Source organism: Miscanthus floridulus, chromosome 10 (assembly GCF_019320115.1).
Source record: "Miscanthus floridulus cultivar M001 chromosome 10, ASM1932011v1, whole genome shotgun sequence".
NCBI lineage: Eukaryota > Viridiplantae > Streptophyta > Magnoliopsida > Poales > Poaceae > Miscanthus > Miscanthus floridulus.
Window position 1 is genome coordinate 22693936 of NC_089589.1, and position 14109 is coordinate 22708044.

Sequence of the window (14109 nt, forward strand, 5' to 3'; positions counted from 1 at the left end):
CGAGCCGTACGCACCGGCAACGCGACCACACCGACGTTGGCTACACTCCCAATGTGTTGCCAACAAATCCGAAGAGACAGAGGCGTCCGAGGGATCCTTACACTACTGGGTCTTAGTTTGTTATGTCGAACAAATATTGTCGTCCAAAACTTGCAGACTTAGTTGGTTATGTTATGTCGAACTTATGTCGAACCAATGAAAATGTTATGTTGCAACTTGTCAACTTGCGCACGGACTTCATTTATTTGCTTCATATTCGTTTCAATGCGTCGCGGCAGCACTGCTGTTGAGATTAACTAGCAACTATTTCGGGAACCGATAGTCCCGGCGTATCTCGCCGCCGTTGGCAGCGTCTTGACCCCGATCCTCCCGAGCTTGGTCATCGCCGCCACGAAATCGCCAAAGAAGGCACACTGGTTGGACGCGTAGTAGTCGGCCGTGCTGCGCGACCTCATGTCGAACTAGAGCACCTGGTCGGAGCCCACCGGCGAGGGGTCGAGGAAGGCGAAGGCGTTGGGATCGGAGCTGCAGGTGGCGTTCAGCTGCGACGCGAAGCCAGGGTCCATGGTCGCGTCGCTGCCCATCCTCATCGACAGCAACCGATCTTCTCTCTGCGTCCAGGTCCTGTCGCTCCGTGGGATTTGGCGTAGCAGTGCCGCGCCGTGGTCTATGGCGCGGCAGACCCTGCCACGTCACCGGTCAGCAGCCCCGGTCGTCGCCACGTCATCCTCCTACAGCGCCACCATTCATGGCGCGGCACAGGCGTTTCGCCGCGCCATGGCAATAGGCGCGGCCAAAAGTGTTAGTTTAAAAAAAACAGTGTTAAATTTAAAATTAGTTTACAAAAAGTGTTAGAATTAAAAAAATATATTGTAATGGATTTGAGGCCTGTCTAGTGGTCTGTAGGCATGTGTTTGATGGATCATGGATCTGCAGTACAGAGGCTTCCGGTCAAAATGGATGACCAAGTCGCCCAGGGACGCATATGGTTCGCAATGCAGGTCTAGTGTTGGGCTTGTACGTATCCAGGCTTGTTAAGCTAACTCCATTCAATTCCAACGAGGTGGATTGGGAGAGATTGAGGTGGAAAATCCATTTCATCTAAATTGTGGTAAATTAGAGCGCATTCAAACAAATATTTAGTGTGGTTTTGGTAGAAGCGCTTGGAACTGTAGGTACCATGTGGAGTTTACTAAAACGATCACCAGTAATAAAAACGAGATGAATAGAAAGACAGAAGTGTATATATATGTATATGTGTATATATCTATACTGTGTCATCATGCAACATAGATCTTCCTTTTTCTACAGCATATATATTAGAAGGAGATGCATATATTTCGGCGACGTCCGTATTTGGCCTTCGGGAACGAGTGGCTTCCACTCTCGGGCCTCCCAACAACACTCACAAGTCATGAAATGGCAAAATAATAACATGGTATTAATTAACTTGTGGGGAAATGAATACGTACTGACTGGGTGCACTTGAGATTACATTGACCCCACCTTTGCTCTAGGTATATTATTTTTATTATGCACTTATTATGTTTATATATTATAAAATAAAAGTTATTAGACATCTAAAAAAGATAAAATGATTTATAATTCAGAATCGAGAGAGTAGTATTTTGTGGTTCAAGTTACTATCCGTTTCTTCTAGTTTTTATAAACTATACTGTACGAATTCTCGTCTTTAGTGGCATCAAATGCATGGAATTCTGAAACGGTCACATGAATCCGACAGCATTTGTTGGACGAATGCGACCCCAGTGTGCTAGCCACGTTGCTAGTCTTGGTCAATGTGCTAACCACAAGCTGTGCACGCGGGCTCTTTGGGGCAGGTAACACCCCCCCCACCCCAAGGCTGTTTTATGGATTTCAAGATCGGCTGGTGTGTGTCCTCTGTTCAGACTTTAGTGGTCCTCTGTCCAGACTTCAGTTTTGTGAAGGAAAAAGTCTTTTATCATTTTTGTGGTCCCCTCTTAACTATAAAATGTCATTTTAGAGCCCCTCAACTTTCAAAACCGTTTGAACTCACCTTGGACAATTTTAGATGTGGTTTTTTCTGACGTGGCCCTAGTCAACCGTTCAGTATGATGCCAAGTCAGCTAAGTGGGGGTAAATCAGACTACACTAATAGTTCAGAGGTAAATCAGACTACAATTTATTTTGAAAAATTTGACGAAAAAATCATAAAAATAACTTTTACAAGAATTTAAACAAATATTTTTACATGAAAAAATGAAATCAAAAGTCCTCAAATATGGCTTCATCTTATAAAATTTATAGAAAATTTATTTTAGCTCAAATAATTATGAAACTACTTTTAGATTTTTTCCAAAATCATGCTATATCTTATGGTGGTTTGCTCCAAATTATTTGAATCTTGGTGAACTCACATTGGTGTTTATTTTCTAGTAAAAGCTCTTATTATCTATTATAGTTAAATATATGAGCCCAAAAAAATGAAACTAGTTTCATATTTTCCTAAAATCATACTCTATCCTATGGTGCCTATATTAGAATTAGTTCAATCTTATATAAACTTCTTTTCGTGCTTATTTGCTATTAGGTGCTCTCGTTATTTATTATAATTAGTCTATGTTTACGATCAAGTGACTTTGATGATAAGACCAATGTCATGTAAATACATCATACTTAATATTTACTAGTGTGAACACTCGATCATGTTCACGTCACTTGATCTTATCTGTAAAATAATCATGTCCCCTGTCTACCATTTAGATTTTCCTACCATACTACGCTATATAATTCATTGTATTAAAATTTAATAAAGCCAATAGTATGTAAAACTTAACTAAATATATTAAATATAGTGTACAGAGATGCATATGTGTGGAAGTCTGTATGTAGCCACGCAGGCTCACATGGGTGCTTTGAAAATTTATCTACGACAGCAGACCCTGAATTACACTCCACGGGAGCTTCTACATAGTTTCGGACGATCAAACCCGACTAATTCTAATACATAATGAGATTTTCTACTAGAAATAAACAACAAAACGAGTTCATCAGGACTCAAATAGTTTCAAGGTAGAAACCATAAAATAGAGAAAGATTTTAGAACAAAAATTGAAAACTAGTTTCATAATTTTCTGAGCTAAAATTAAATTTCTATGATTTTTCTAAAATTAAACCAGATTTTTTAATTTCTAATTCAATTATTTTTCATGTAAAAAGTATTTGGATAATTTCTAAAAAACTATTTTTGGATATATATGTTAAATATTCTTAATCTGATTTACCTTCCGAACTTTAAACTTAGTCTGATCTACCACCTCTTAGCTGATATGGTGCCATATAGGACAGCTAACGTCCGGGATGAAAAAACAAACAGTTATAAAAGTTGAGCAGATTAGAAAACCGGTTTTGTATTTAAGAGTGGAAATCGGACGACCGTGAAAGTTGAGAGGGGTGAAAAGAACATTTTTTTCCTCTTGTCAACGGTAGGCACAATCTAAGGAAGCAGCAAGGCAGCCTGTTTCAATGTTTGGGCCCTGAAGATTTTGAGAATCGTGGAGGACTAAAAAAAATTCTAGATTTAGGACAAGTCAAACTTAAGTTTATGTAAAATTAGTATACTTGTTTAATATGAAAATATACTTCAGAATTAATCTAACAGTATTTAAATAATATCATAATTGTTGTACTTTTCTATAAATTTAATCTAACAGTATTTAACTGAGCAGGTAGTGGCAGGCAGAGTCTGAACATCTTCAAATACTTTAAATAAGTTATAGTCTTACAGATGGTATCAGGGTCAATAATTTTGATATAAATTTATCTTCATGCAAATTCATATAAAAAAATTATGAATTATTTTTTTGACCACACTTCTTTTCAGAAACGGTCTTGCCACCTCTGTTAATTGTTATGTCTAGATCCTAGTTTTCTCTTTAACCATTCGTATGAACGCCTTCTTTCATTTGTTCATGTTACTAAAAAAGAGTTTAGGTCCTAGTAGTATTGCTTTCCACATGTTGATTAAGTTGAAACACAGCTTGCACGCTAACGCTCAATACGTTGAATTTATTATAACACAGGATTATATTTGTAGTAGTATAGTTTTATATAACGTAGAATGGTAAAAAATAAGTTACTAATATTGATATTACATAATTTTTTATTCAAAATGTATATACTTATTCGGAATTCCAAATTATGAAATCTATTATCATGGAGTGTTAATACAAATTAAAATTAATAATTGGTGATATTGCTATTGATTTGGTAGGTGAACATTTTTCCATGTTTCATAATCTATTAAAATAAATATTTATCCTATGTATACATGTCAAAGATAATATTATGCTTAATTTTAACTTCATGGTTGTTGAATGTTAATTTTTTTTTGTAATAGCATATATTAGTATTTAATGTAGATTTGAGAATTTTTATTTGTTTCTTTATAATAGCCAGGGTAGAAAAAATATAGAGGTGTTACATTATATGCTATTTCATAGCGTATATGGGTATGTTGAATGCAAACTTAGAGGTTACTTTGCATTATCCTTCATATTGATAGAGGTGGTTAATTTATAAAATTATCATGGAGTATTTTAAATTATCTTTCATAATGGCAGGTGTAGGTAATTTAGATACAATGTTAGAGAATTCTTTCGAATTGTCTTGATAATGACAAAGGTGGATAATTCAGATGTAATGTTAGGGGGTTATTTTGAATTATCTTTAACAATGACAAATGCGGTTTATTTAGATGCAAGTTTAGGGGTTAGCTTGAATTATTTTTCAAAATAACAGAGGTGGGTAATTTATATACAAGTTTAGGGGGTTATTTTGAATTATCTTTCATAATGGTATATGTGGATAATTTAGGTGCAAGATTCAAAGGTTACTTTATGTATTTTTCATAATAGCAAAGGTAGGTATTTTTATAAATAATAACATATCCAATGGCTATTATCAACGATGACGATTAAAGTTTATCAAATTAATGGTTAGATGTTTCTTATTATTGTGAGAGTTTCTAGGATCTATTTTTTGACTAGCACGTCAAGTGAGAATTAACGTGGTGCCTTTAATTACTTAATAGTAGAATTAGGTCTTGAGTTGGTTTTTGATAAAAAAAATTTTTTTACCAAGAGACGTTTGAGGTCATAATAATAATAAATAAATTGGTCTGTTACTCCTCAAAACTCTTCTTTCCATTGTCTTAAAAAAACAGATGAGAGACCCACACACACACACGGGAGACTCTCGCTCTGGTCATGCCCCTGTCGCGCGCCATGCGCTGAGAATGCAATGCCGATGGGGTTGTTGGAGGGAGAAAGAAGGCACGCAGCTTTTACTTTTGTAGAGAAAGCGCCACATGCAGATGGGATTAGTCGATTACTCTTTTCCTTCATAATTCTGGTAGTTTGATCATGCGCGTCCATGGCTAGGTGCCTAGGTGTGAAAAAGAATGATGCCGCCCATGCTGGCTTCAACTTTTCAGTACATTCACTTCCTTATATAACCAAAAGTATGGTCGGAGATTAGCTTTTAGATAATTTTTTGTGGAAAGAGAATGATGCCTAGCAGTTGCAAAGGTTGGAGATTGGCCGGATCCGGCCAGCCTCGGTGCAGTCGTCGGCAGCTTGCCGTGGCTACTGCTTTGCTCGACGGAGGCTGGCAGAGATGGTGTGTACGTTAAGGGCTGAAGGCTGACGGACTGGTGACGGGGATTGCGGCTAGCCGGCGCCGGAGGGGGCGGATGAGCTGGAATCGACTTGAACGAAGAAGGGAGCTAGGACACGTGAGGCGTGCCTGCGGTGGGTACGGTTGGCTGCTTCAGTTGGGGAACCAAGGCTACTTTATTGTTGGGCATGGCCGCCTAGTTCACTGAGCTGGTAGTGAACTAGTGGCAGATTGACTATTTTTTTACTCTGAACAGCTTCATCAAATACAAAATTTGTCGACTATAAAGTTAGATCGCATCAAGCTCAATAATTTTGTTATAAAACATCTTGATCTAACTTTATATGAAAAAAAATATGGAGTTTTCAAGACAAGTATTCTAAAAAACGAGCTTTGTGTACTGCACACCTCCACCGGCGAAGCTACATTGGGGCCATAGAGGGCAATGGTCCCCCTTGCATGCATCAAGTTCCAAGGATTGTCATGTGCAAGTGCATGTATATTTCCACACAGTCTGCTCACATGGCTGTAGGATCGTCATGTGCAAGTGCATGCATGTTTCCACAGTCTACTCGCATGGCTGCATGCATAGCTATTTTATTATCTGTTACTCCATTCACATATTAGTGGCGTATTGGTTCCAAAAAAGTTTTACGATATCACGGCATCTAAGGGCAGTCTGTAGGTAGATCCAACAATCGATTTTTGAGCTAGCTCTAAGCGTTTTTAATATTTTAATAGAGGAGATAGAAAAGCAAACTCTTGATCATTGCCATGTAGGTAGCTTTTTTATTTCTCCTAGGAAATATTTTCCCACCAACACCATGCCACACGTCCTTTTTTCAACCCTACTCTTTCCCATGCCGCCACCATAGGTGATGCTCTCGGCCCGACCTAACCCTTGTCCTGTCCTAGTAAGGTCCATTCCGTGCGCCTGGTGAGTCACTAGACCTCGTTGTTTAGTCTCCCGTAGTCCTCGCCCTCTCGTCCCTAGACCCCATCGTTCGGTCTCCAGTGGTCCTCTCCGTCGTGACCCCATAGCTCCTCACACTCATGCCCCCATACCTCAATCGGTTGGAAGAACGGTGGATATGACTGAATAGCGAGTGGATCCCATATACCAGTGTCTATTGTAATGGATTTGAGGCCTGTCTAGTAGTCTGTAGGCATGTGTTTGATGGATCATGGATCTGCAGTACAGAGGCTTCCGGTCAAAATGGATGACCAAGTCGCCCAGGGACGCATATGGTTCGCAATGCAGGTCTAGTGTTGGGCTTGTACGTATCCAGGCTTGTTAAGCTAACTCCATTCAGTTCCAACGAGGTGGATTGGGAGAGATTGAGGTGGAAAATCCATTTCATCTAAATTGTGGTAAATTAGAGTGCATTCAAACAAATATTTAGTGTGGTTTTGGTAGAAGCGCTTGGAACTGTAGGTACCATGTGGAGTTTACTAAAACGATCTCCAGTAATAAAAACGAGATGAATAGAAAGACAGAAGTGTATATATATGTATATGTGTATATATCTATACTGTGTCATCATGCAACATAGATCTTCCTTTTTCTACAGCATATATATTTGTCTTTATAAAAAGAAAGAAGGAGATGTATATATTTCGGCGACCTCCGTATTTGGCCTTCGGGAACGAGGGGCTTCCACTCTCGGGCCTCCCAACAACACTCTATAATCCGGTAGAAGGACCAGGATGACACCATCTATCGCAGTCTGGGATAGAGTACAACACATTGATACATAGGGTTACAATAGAAGTGGTTTACAAATTAGAGTACGGAAGTATAATTTATTACACTAACTTGATTCAAATATAAGTAGTTCAAACCTACCTTGAAACACTCAAAATCAAGTAAGCCGGTAAAATGATGTTCATTACATATAAGATCAACATGAGAACCGAGGGATGTTAGAGCATATCTTCACCGGATTAAGAATGAAATGATCCCCTTTTTCTGTAACTAGTGATAATAAAGATTGAAGGCAAAAAGTAAACTCCACTAGACCCCTTTCTAATCTCCTTACACTATTGTTTTATTAATTGAGAAAACCACCCCTGAATCCCTCAAAAGAAAGGGGAGATCAAATCAATCACCCTTCCCTTACCCTCCCCCCATGCAGTGGTGTGTAGTGGCTAGAGACATGGTGGAGAAGAGAGGGCCTTTGTTAAGATGCTAAATTTTGCTACAATCGTGACACAGGATTTCTTGGCTGCAATTTTTGTGAATGCGGTAGTTTATTTAATCTTAATTTTCTTTGAACTTTGTGGCAAAGCTAAGCATCAACCAAATAGGCCATCGGTTTGTTTTGTGGCCAAAGGTTTAGCGTGCCATGCATGCTTTATGCATGGGCGTGCCTAGTGCCCGGACGTTCGGATGCCCGCGCCCGCACCGCCTGCTGCGTCCGTCCCGCCTGCCACGCTTGCTGCTAAGCCTGCCCTGCATGCAATTGCTGCGCCTGCATGTCCACCCCGCTTACCGCATGCAACTGCTATGCTTGCACACCTACCCCTATAAGTTGATACGTCTTCGCATGCAGTTGTGTGCCTGATGCGCATGTAGGTGGGGACCACCCATGCCCGCTTCGCTTGCCACTTACGTGGGGACCACTGCGCCCGCATGGACTGCCTCCGCATGCGCCCGCTTACTACGCTTGCTAATGTTGCAACTTGAATCACTTCTGCAACATATGTCTAAAACAGGTGAAACATTTGCAACATATGTGTATAGCAACCGCAACATATGCAACATCTAGATAAAAACACTTGCAATATACGTATGAAACAGATGGAATATTTTGAATAGACGCTTGCAACATGTGTATATAGCCATTGAAACATATGCAACATCCAAATAAAACACTTGCAACATACGTCTAAAACATATGAAACATTTAAAATATACACTTGCAACATACTTGTATAACCATTGCAACATATGCAACGTGTAGATGAAACACATACAACATCCGGATGAAACACATGCAACATCCAAATGAAACATATGAAATATACATCTAAAGGCATGAAACATACGAAGCTGGTGCCATAGAGTATGCAGGCCCCGCGCTCCTTCTCTCTGCCGGTCCTTCTCTCTCTAGTCATAGCACATGCAGAGGCCGTCACGCATTGCATGCACCCTACGCCGAGCGAGGCCAAATGCGCTCCCATGCGCTGCCCTACGCCCTACGTAGAACGAGTGGCCGCACGAGCTCCCATGCGCTGCCCCATGCTGCATGCACCCCACGCCGAACGAGAAGCCGCCCATGCTCCCATGCGCTGCCCCGTAGAAAAGGACCGGTGCAGGCCCCGCCTGACTACAACTACACGCCCCACTTTTTTTTTCTTGGTCATCACGTGCATGAGGGGGTTGGTCCGGACGGATGGACGGACGCCCTCAACCAAGCATTACCGTTTACGCATCCTCCGTGTGGATATGAATTTTGATCATGGGCCACCTAACTTGACCTTCCAAAATTTTTTGACCTGACTTAACTAGCTGGTATATCGGGTAAGATTCGAGTTATGATTTTAGACCCATGACCCGATACAACCTGAGAAAGCTGACCGAAAGTAGTAAAACCTGATCTAATCCCATCTGAGTGCGTCGACGGACCAAAAATTTTGACATGACAATTTTTTATTGGCCCAAGTCGAGTCCGACCCGATCCCAGTGTTTAGCATCATCTAGCAGTTCCTTTTACTCCATTTCTTTCAAGACAACTTAAGACTCTTTCAATTCTTTTGGACACTTCTATCGGACCAACAACAAAGACGGGTCGGTCCTTACCAAGATCAAACAATAGACCTTATCTATAGAGATTCAAGTTCTATATATTTTCGGTCATTGTGTGTGACCCGAAACTTGATAAAAATGAATTACAATGCTGCCACGTTCAACTAATCTAGTCTAGGGGAAGAAACAAACTAAACTACTTTGACCTATAAAATACCAAAACGGCTGCCACTTGCATCCTTACTTTATGTCAGCCCAGTTGGCCCACTATGAAAATGGATCGCCACGCTCGTGCCCAAATGAGGTAATGAGTTAATTTCTGGTGAGTGTGTAACACTGAAGATATTGGTAGAAAGTTCAGTAGACTGTGGAATGAGTATGAACATGTTTGAGACTTCATGTTATATGTCATCAACACAATAACACCTAACACGATTCATGTTCCTTGTTACATATAGTTCATGAATCAAAATATTTCATTATTAGGGTATAATTGTTTGGTGAGGAGAAGGCGTTGAAATAAATGCTGTAGTAGATTCTTTTTTTTTTGCTGTAGTTGTTGTTTGGTCATGTATTCGTTCCACCACTATGTGCTTATAATTATTTAACAATGGTTATTTATCGTGCATAAATCGAAAGCTGCCTGTGTTCTGTACACGTATGTCTTACTTATGCTAATAATAGAACTACTATTGAGGTCATTCATTCTAGAGAATATGATGTTTATCGGTGGCAAGCATAAAGTGCCCTATGTAATGGTTTTTGGGTACAGTGTGAACTTACAATGCTTTGCTGATGCATTTAATGCACAGAATATGATGTTTGATCAAAATATTTGTCTATTTCTAAAATACTATTATATGAGATGGATGGCACTGGGATATATAGCATCTGATGCAATGTACCATATCCTCACTTAATCCAGAGGTTTTCAGACATCACCATGGTGGCTCTTCTAATCATATATTACCCACATTTGGTTCTCTGTTTGTTAAATAATGTTATATGGGAAAGAGATATTACTAAATCATCTTGCATAAGTAACAGTCACTTTCTATTTTTTTTTTAATTTCAGGATCAGATGATGTTTTCTGTTCTTGCTTTCTAAATTAATCTTATTTGGACCGTGTACAAAAACACTACCACAAAAATGATTTCAGGAGACAGTGACATTTTCTTCCATTGCCTCTAAAAATCTCTCCCTGCCTCTATAAATAGATTTTCAGAGGCGTTAAAAAGACCATATCTGAAAATAAGGTCATTTTCAGAGATGGCCTCTATAAATAGATTTTCAGAGGCGTTAAAAAGACCATATCTGAAAACAAGGTCTTTGAAAATCCAATTACAGAGGCAGTGTGTCACGCGGATTACAGAGGCGATTTCTTACGCAGAGGACTTCTTACACAGAAGTTTATGGCATGACCCTTGATAACTATTTTGCGGTTCGGGCAATCTTTTGCCCGAGTTATCGGCGGCCATGATTAATGTGCCAAAATGCTAAACTGAGGCCAAATGTATCTCTCCACATTTTTATTAATCAGAGCAATCTTCGTGCCTAGCAGAGGCACTGCTTTTCCTGTTCGTCTTTTGCGTGTGGGGAGACGAGCAACTGAGCACCAGCACCGTGCTCACCAGGCCCGAGCCGGTGTTCGCCCAGAGAGGCCGTAGGCCTGCGCCAAGCAGCAGGAGCCGCGTGCTCCCAGAGCACGAGCGGCGCTCGCCCAGGTGGCCATCCTCTCGTCGGTCTCCTCCCTGTCTCTACTTCCTTCGGTGCTTGCTCTCTGTCTGTCTCAGATTGGCAGCGCAGCATCTGGCCGGCGGCGAGCAGACCCACCGCTGGTTGTTCCTCTCTCCATCTCCGCTCGGTACGTGCAACCCAGTGCCGTGCGGTAGCTGTTTCCCTCCGTTCGTGCGGTTTTTCTCTCGGTTCTGTTCGGCTGTCGGTCCTGATCGTGCGATGCACCGCTCGGCAGTGTCTGGTGCCCTTCGGTGGTGTCCGGTGCCTGTCAAAAGTGCCGGCCCAATTTCCAGTCTGGCAGGTTCGAATTTCCAGCCCTGTTTTTTTTTTGTTTCATCCGTGGCTTGCGCGTTTGTGCTCGGATTTAAGTTCCATCCTTTGCGTTGGTTTTCCATCGATTCAAGGAACTTATCTAAGTATTCTCGTCACTAGTTGGCATGGATATTTTAGATTTGGGAACTTCTTTTGGTTTGCTTGTTTGACGGTGATTTGGGGACAACGGCCAAATATTTCGAGAGAAATTTTACAGCTCCCATTCACCCCCCTCTGGTCACCGTTTTCGGTCCTTTATATTGCTACTAATTTAAATATCTGAAAAATAAAAGGAGCCTCGTTAGGAAGCTGCATTCTCATGGCACTAGCAGCATATATATATGAACATTTAGTTGGCAACCTACGTACATTTTCAGGCTCACAATGAATCCGCAAGCCGGAATAAGCTGTATCATAACATTTGTTTTGTAACATGACGACTCACTACTTAATTATATGTACAAGGCTCTGTATTCTCAGGTGGTAACCTGCATCCACAGTAACACAGATTCGAATAAAAAAACTAATTCACATCACATCGCATTCTAGTCACCATGAATTTATTTGCAGTGTCCAACATCTGACTGCCTCACGACGACCCGCAGCGTAGTAATCGTCTCCATTGCTTCTTCTTCGGGCGAAGCGATGATAGCTCCAGCCTCCAAGGCTGCTTTTTGTCCATGCGGCACTCCACCTGCAGGCGAGGTCTTTTATGCATTCTATAATCGATAGTGCTAGAGACGTATGTAGTAATAATAATAGTCTTGGAGTAGCATGCATACTTTATTGTTACTCCCTCTGTTGTTCCACGATGAATTCCCTTCAAACTTGCTCCACTTTGTCCAATAACACCTCCTCTGTGTATGCAACATATAAAGCAGCAGTGTTGTGTTAATTTACCTGAAGCGTCGGCAGAGGGGCTGATGTTTGTCTTGAAGCTGAAAGGATCTATCGTGTACTTCACGTACCACTTCCTTTCAATGTTGTTGTCGTTATCATCTGCATATGCCTTGACCTGCTTGATATGGCTGAACTTGTCCCACTCAAGACTAGATTTCCCTTTACCTATGGAAGCGAGCAGCGGGACGTCGCACTCTACATGCAAATCCCTTGGGTTTACGTCCTTCAAGTATCCAGGGAGTGTTACCATGTCGTAGTCCTCCAGTGTGAGTCTATGAAGTGCAGGCAAACCCTCTAGTACCTGCAACTCTGGGCATGCTACGATCACGAGATACTGCAATTTTGGCAGATTGCTGATCCTCTCCATGCTAGGACATCCATCCACCTGAATTTTCAAATCAGAACCAAAGTTTTCCAAAGCGCTTGGGTGCTCATGATGGTGTGGTAGTACGAACTCTGGCCCAACATGCTTGATGGCTGGGGCACTTATAATCTGCAGGAACTCCAAGCTGGGGAGCTGGAACAAGCTGTCAGGTAGCTCTATGCAATAAGGCAAGTCTTTCATGAATAGAATCCTCAAACATCCAAGGGACACAATTGCTGTCGACGTCATCCACCGTGGAAGTCGTTGACCAAAGTACCCTTCGATTGCAAGATTTTCTAAGCAAGGCGGAGGGCAGAGCTCATCAAACACCTTCTCGATGTGTTGCGGCTCTTCCTGTTTCACCAACCGGTGAGCACCTCCACTACTACTAGTGCACTGTAAGTACAGATAGCTGAGGCACACCTTTTCACCAAGCCTGGCTTTTATAGCAAATGAGGAAGAAGATACATTCTCCAGGCCATGTATATGAAGATGCATGAGCTGGTTAAGAGGTCCTAATTCTTCCAAACTACACCGATCACCCTCCACATGGGCTGGAAACCCCATTAATATCCTCAAATTAGTTAGGCTGCCGAAACCCCTGGGTATATTGTTTATACCTGAGTATGCAAGGCTTAGATACCTCAGCTGCCGTAACTCTCCGATGCCACGAGGAAGCTTCAATTCACCAAACTTTCACAATTAGTAAGGTCAATGCACTGCAAGAATTTCATCTTGGCTATTTTTTTTGGCAGCCTAGATGTGTTAGTGCCATCTAGGCACAAATACCTCAAGTGTTTGAGTTGGACCAAAGCTTCAGACAATGCATCAAAATTTGCATCTTCTATATGTAGGGTCCGCAAACAAGGAAAAGATGACAGTGAATCACCTGGGTTGATCTTTGTTTCCCCAACTAAAATAAGTGTTCGCAGTGATATATGTGCTTGTAGAGAACTCCACTCTAGCTCATTTGACTCTGATTCTTTGGATTTTAGTGATAACCGAATAACATCTTGTGGGTTAATGTTATTGGTATGGCCAGCCTCACTTTTGTTTGCTATCAGTGCTTCATCTCTAGTCAAATACTGAGCGAAGGAGCGAACAACATCATGCATATTGCAAACTGCATTGTCCTTGTACCGTTGATCCGGCTCTAGAAGGTTCCTAGCTATTAGCTGGTCATAGTACTCTTTTCCTATAATCGGTCTGTTCGCTGGTTGGTTTCTGGGCTGGTTTAGGCTGGCTGGTGCTGGTTTATTGTGAGAGGAAAACACTGTTGGCTGGTTGGTTTGGGCTGGCTGAAACCAACAAGCGAACAGGCTGAATACTTCTAAATCACGTGAGTTTCCATGAACAAATCCTTCCCCAATCCACATGGCAACAATACGG

The 14109-nt window shown here is 41.3% G+C and overlaps 1 pseudogene; it reads right to left on the minus strand.

Moving 5' to 3' along the window:
• Positions 1-11900: 11900 nt before the first annotated feature.
• On the minus strand, positions 11901-14109 carry LOC136488194 (putative disease resistance RPP13-like protein 1; annotated as a pseudogene).